This window comes from Silene latifolia, chromosome 7 (genome assembly GCF_048544455.1).
Source record: "Silene latifolia isolate original U9 population chromosome 7, ASM4854445v1, whole genome shotgun sequence".
NCBI lineage: Eukaryota > Viridiplantae > Streptophyta > Magnoliopsida > Caryophyllales > Caryophyllaceae > Silene > Silene latifolia.
Genome location: NC_133532.1, coordinates 104,905,566 through 104,911,686, shown reverse-complemented (window position 1 = coordinate 104,911,686; position 6,121 = coordinate 104,905,566). Strand labels below are relative to the sequence as shown.

General features: G+C 40.7%; 1 non-coding gene across 1 annotated transcript; it reads right to left on the bottom strand.

Annotated features, from left to right (window-relative positions):
• Positions 1-4,219: 4,219 nt before the first annotated feature.
• On the bottom strand, positions 4,220-4,326 carry LOC141593235 (small nucleolar RNA R71). The gene has a single exon (XR_012521337.1). It is a non-coding gene; the product is annotated as a small nucleolar RNA R71 (small nucleolar RNA).
• Positions 4,327-6,121: the final 1,795 nt, after the last annotated feature.

Below are 6,121 nucleotides of genomic sequence, written 5' to 3'. Positions count from 1 at the left end.
TTACAATGTCTACATCCATCGATATTGAACAGGTTCTCTAACCTTCGCTTCATAAGGTAGGTGAAGAGGCAAATGCTCCATGGAATTGAAAAAAGACGAGGGAAATATTTTCTCCAACATGCATATTATCTCCGCTATGTTCGACTCTAGACGTAAATAGAATCAACTTTAATCTTAGAAGTACACAAGTCTCTAAAAAATTGGCTTATCTCAGTTATTGCATTACAAGAACCCGTAGGAAGCAAGTGTTTCAAGGCAATAGGGAGTAGCCGTTTCATAAAGACATGACAATCATGACTTTTCATGGAATGCAACACCATATTTTTATGGTCAACACACCGACTCAAATCTGAAGCATAACCATCCGGGAATTTAAAATTAGCCTCCCATTTACATAAAGACTTTTTCTCCGCGGTGTTAAAACAAACTAGGACGATATGGGCCTTTTATAGCAAAAGTCATTAAAATCAGCTTTATCCTTAGGGCCAAATTTAGTTTATGTTGGTACATCCATCACCCTGTTGATAAGCTCCTCAAAAACGTTTTTCTCAATGTGCATAACGACTAAGTTATTTCGAATCAACAATGTTTTCCAATAAGGAAGTTCCCAGAAAATGCTTTGTTTTGACCAACCTTCATCCTTGTCGTTTTTCAATCTCTTTAATTTTTCGTCGGAAGTGTCAACTATTTTTGGTAAATCTTTAACGGAATCGCACACTTCATCACCCGTTAATTTCGGTGCGGCTATGTGATCCTCAATTTTCATGTTCTTTAGAAAATGCTTGTAATTTGATAGGCTATCGCACACCTATGCAAAGATAATATTTATACCCTAGACAACAAATGAATGTAGTACTTAGGGGTCTAACCCAAAGGAGACGGGAGTTATTAATTAATTGCTATGGATTGAATTTTACCTTGGTAGATTATCGATTGATTGATTGGGTTGAAGTGATAAAACAATAATAAATAAAATGTCTAGGGAGGTCGGGTCACACATGCTAATTATGTAATTGCTCATGTCAAGTTAGGAAGTTGATTTTACGATAAATGTTTAGGCTTAAAGACACCCACCTTACGATATTAGTGTCAACCATAGACCGGATCCTAGAGAAACTCTCGTCCATGACTAGGTCGTTCTACTACATATGCTTAGTCTAATTCAATTCCATGTCTCTCGACTTTTAGAACGAATGAACAAACTTAATCAATGAATAAGGCATTTAAACAAAGATTAAACATTAAGGTGCAAACATGTGATAGAAACAATTAGACAATATTAACTTATCCTCATTTTGACATTTACATATTACTTAAACATGCATGGCTCCCCTTACTCCTTAGACAAATGCAACTACTCTAACATGGTGGAAATGTAAATTAAACTAATGATAAATGAAATGACAAACATAATGAAAATATGAATATAAATTACCTTGCAATATAGAAATGGAAATGGAAGAACAAAACTTGTAATGAAATAACTTGAAATGAAACTTTGGAATATAACTTGAATGGAAATTGTATTGAAATGTTTATAACATAAAGTAAATCTAAACTAAGCTAAGCTAATAACTAAACTAATCTAATTACTAAACTTAGAGAGAAATATGAGAAATTGTGTATGTGAATAGTGTCTAATGCCTCGAGTCAAGTCCCCTTTATATAGGAGTAGGGTGTGTAACGTAAACAAGTGATAAACACAAGTCCCCGATCAGGGATACCCAACCCCGATCGGGGTTGCCAAGTCCCGGGTATTTCTTCTTAAATGCTCCATTAATCTCTTGTGGAATCCAATGCTTTTGCATAAATTGCCTCTTTAATATCCGATTAATCTCTAAATTGGCATCTTAGGGAGCATCTCTATGTGTGAGCATCCGAGGCATTTTGTTGACTTGTGATTTATGGGCTTGACTTTGCATTTGTATTTGTTGCACATCTACAGTTTGGTCCATTATTTTGGCTTTGTTAGTCCATGCAACTTCTCCATGCTAGTTGATGCGTGTCTTTTATATGATGTTTTACATCCTATTTTCCACGCATTTCAGAGCTCATTCATGTAGTTTATGCTACATTTCTCCCTATTTCCGTCTACTTCCGTATTTTTGTACATTATTGCAGAAACGTGAAGAATCCAGCGGAAATCGAGCTAAATCCGTCCCCGAGTATCCTGCATTGCATTTGACGTGAAGTATTTGCTTAAGGAACGAGCTCGGTGCGCATTTCAAGGCCCAAAAGACAAGTCCACGAGAAATATGAAGTCAAGTAGCTGCTAAAGCAGTCGATCGACCACCACTTTCAGTCGATCGACCAACTTGCGGGATCCAGAAGCTACTGTGCATTGCTGTTCAGTCGATCAACTGCCATCCTTAGTCGATCGACCAAGCTGCTATCCCAGACGAGAATTAAAAGACCGAGGAAGCGCAAGCCCATTGAGTTTAGGTTTTGATAATAATGGTTACGTATATTTGCTATATAACGTAACCTAGAACATCAGTTGGGGGGATCCTATTTTTATCTAAGTTTTACACAGTAACATTGAGTTTTATTCATTAAAAGAATTAGGGTTTGGGACATTGTTCTAGCATTGGAATTTCGTTCTTATTCTTAATCATTCCTCTGCAATTTCGGTATTCCTTCTGCCTTATTTCGATTCACTTTTATTTCGTTGTTAGTATAGAATTGCTAGTTAGATTCCAAGCCAATTTTATCGTTGCATGTTAATCATTTATCTTACCGCTTTAATTATGAATTCAGTACTTTTATGCCCTAGTTTTATTGTTGTTATCACCCTCAGCATGAGTAGCTAAATTAATTGTGCTAGGATGTAGGGGAATTATAGCGTAGGCGGCGTAGTATTAATTTGGACTGAAATCGCGTGTCAGTCGATCGACTGCCATACCTGGTCGATCGACTGACCACGTGAGGTTACCTTTCGTTTTAATTGATTTTAATGTTGTATTTGACGAATCGAATGCATGCGACCAGTTAGATGCTTAATTTATGACTGACCCAGTAGATCGAGAGATAGGGACAGTTGTCAGACCAACAATTAAAATGACTAAACTATGCTTAGATCGAATGATAGGTAAAGTTTAGACCGTTAGTCACTTTTCAGGACGAAAGTCAGTATTAGTGATATTAGGGACCTATAGCGAGATCGAAAGATGCTATTTGTTAAGAGTGGACCGAGAGGACCTTTTTATTTCCCGCCTCATGTGTTTGAGGTAGACCTGTTTAGTATGCTGCCGCCGAAACTATAACGAACCGACCATCCTTGCACCCTTTTAATATCTGTTTTCATCAGTTTATTGTCTTTTATTTGCCTTTAGCTATAGATCAACTCAATTCAAACCCCCACTCTATTGTTACCTTAGACCGAAACTAAGACAGCTAAGAATTACGTCTGCCTCTCTGTGGTTCGACCCGACTGCCGCTAGCTATAGTTGTAGTTGGAGATTATAAATTTATTTTTGACACCTCACGACGGGTATCAAATTTTGGCGCCGTTGCCGGGGAGGCAATAGTTCTAATTTTTAGCTGTTTTATTTTTATTCTTTCTTTAGTTTAAGGGACTTCCGTTCCTTAAACTTTTCTTATATTCTTTTTGTAGTTTCTTCTTATGCGCAGGTCACAGGGTGGTGAACTAGTACCATTAAATCCTGAGATTGAGAAATCCTTGCGCGAGTTGAGACGATCACAGAGGGTATTGCCGACAGAGGAAGAGCTGAGTACTCTGTCAAGCTTTTACGAGAACGAGCTGTTCGAGGAAGATCCACCTACATCTCCTGCTTCTATTTCATCAGCTGAGACAATCACTTCTCCAGAAATTCCAGTCATGGCTGAAGAAGCAACCATTGCCAATCACTCAGAGTCGACAGCTGCGAATCTCTACAAAGGATTCGAACTACCTGGGGAGGCGAGAAAATTAGAGCCGAAACCTTCCTATATTAACCTGGTTGAGAGAAACCAGTTCAGGGGAGCTGCAAATGAAGATGCAGCCAAGCATATGGAGATTTTTATCGATTATTGCTGCTCTATACCCCCGCCGGCCGGTGTGACCCAAGACCAGATCAAGGAGACCATGTTCATTTTCTCCCTTCGTGATGCTGCAAGGGAGTGGTATAGAGATTTGGACCGAGCCGCTCATGGGATCACCGACTGGAATTCATTGGCCTTGGCATTCTACAAGAAATACTTTTCTGCATCGAAGACGAATGCCATTAGAGCTCAGATCACGAGCTTTAAACAAGGACCTGATGAGAAATTTCATGAAGCATGGGTCCGTTTCAAGAAGCTAGTGCGAACCATACCGCACCATGGGTTCGAAAAATGGAGTCTCTGCAATCAGTTCTATAACGGGCTGTATGACGATCAGAGAGCTATTTTGGATGCTGCAACCAATGGCCGATTTGCTGAGAACATGGGAGAGACCAAGGGGTGGAAGATCATTGATGATTTGGCCACTCATAAGGCTGAATATGGGAATTCAAGAGGCAATCAAAGAAGAGCTGCTGAATCTTCTTCTGTAGCTGCACTAGAAGCTCTCACTGCAAGGTTTGACAAATATGAGATGGGAGGAGCTTCAAAAGGAGGGATATATTAGGTGAATGCTGTTTCAGACGGTCCTTTCGTCTGTAGAAGATGTGGAGGAGAAGGGCATGTTTCAGAAAACTACAGTGCTCCCTTTGAGTCTTGTGCTGCCTTTCAACATTATAGGCAGACAAACACCTACTTTGAGCCAAATGTCCATCCAAACTTGAGTTGGAGGAGCCTGAATGTCCTGAATCCGACTCAACCTCCACAAGCAGCAGCAGCAGCAAACCTATGTGCCCCCTCACAAACAACCATATCAGAAACCTCCCTATGTGCCGCAGCAGAAACAAACCCAAAATTCTGAATTTACCGAGTTGAAGAACTTGTTGCTGAAAGAGTCCCAAGCTAGAGAAGCCGGGATGAAGATGCTAGAGAGCCAAATTGCTCAATTGGCTAGCAAGAATACCACTCGAGCTCCGGGACACTTACCGACTCAAACTGACCAGAAAGAGACCCTAAATGCCATAACTTTAACAAGTGGGTCCACCCTGGAGGGGCCTGCTATGGTCGAGGATGCCACTGCAAAAGATGAGGCAAAACCGAGTCAAAACAAAGTTGGAACGAGCAAAGGAAAGAAAAAGGCGTCTACTAGGTATATCAGTCGATCGACTGATATACCCGGTCGATCGACTGAAGTGCGGGTTACAGAAGCTTCTGGTTCTGTTCAACTCAGTCGATCGACTGACATCACTGGTCGATCGACTGAGATCGCTGCTGATAGTGAGATTTTTCGTCCTCCGATGCCCGACAACTTGAGGGATCATTTGTTTCGGGGTACGACAGTCCCGAAAATATTGGGGAAGGACCCGACTGCTGATGGGTCAATCCCGGTTCCGAAGTTCGACCCAATGACGGTTAATGGCTCACATTTAAGACGATCTGAAGAGGGGTCAAGTTTCAACAAGGAGAAAGTAGTCGACTTTCAGCCTAAGTCCACGGATGCCGGCATGCGCGATTTAGAGTAGAGGGCTAAGCTACTTCTTACAGCCCCATATCCGGAAAGATTAGTGCCGACGAAGGAACAAGTATCTTTCAATAAATTTGAAAAAGTTATTCGTAGCTTGAATGTACAAGTACCTTTCCTTGAGTTAGTTAATCAAGTGCCTGCCTATACTAAATTCATGAAACAACTCTTGTCTAAGAAAAAGTCACTTGAAAATGTGCATACTGTCGCATTAACCAAAGAGTCATGCTCTTATTTGTCTCACACTGCACCCCATAAACTAGAGGACCCGGGTAGTTTTTCTGTTCCTTGTAGCATAGGGACCTTTTCTATTGAGAAGGCGTTATGTGACTTAGGAGCTAGTATAAGCGTCATGCCTTTGAGTCTAGCTAGGAAGCTCAAATTGACTAGGTTCGCAGTGACAGACATGACAGTACAGATGGCTGACCGATCTGCGATCCAGCCAATAGGAGTCTTAGAGGACATTCCTGTCCAAATAGGGAAGTTTTTCTTTCCCGTCGACTTCGTTGTACTTGACATGCCTGAGGATGCCCACATACCTATCATTCTAGGTAGACCATT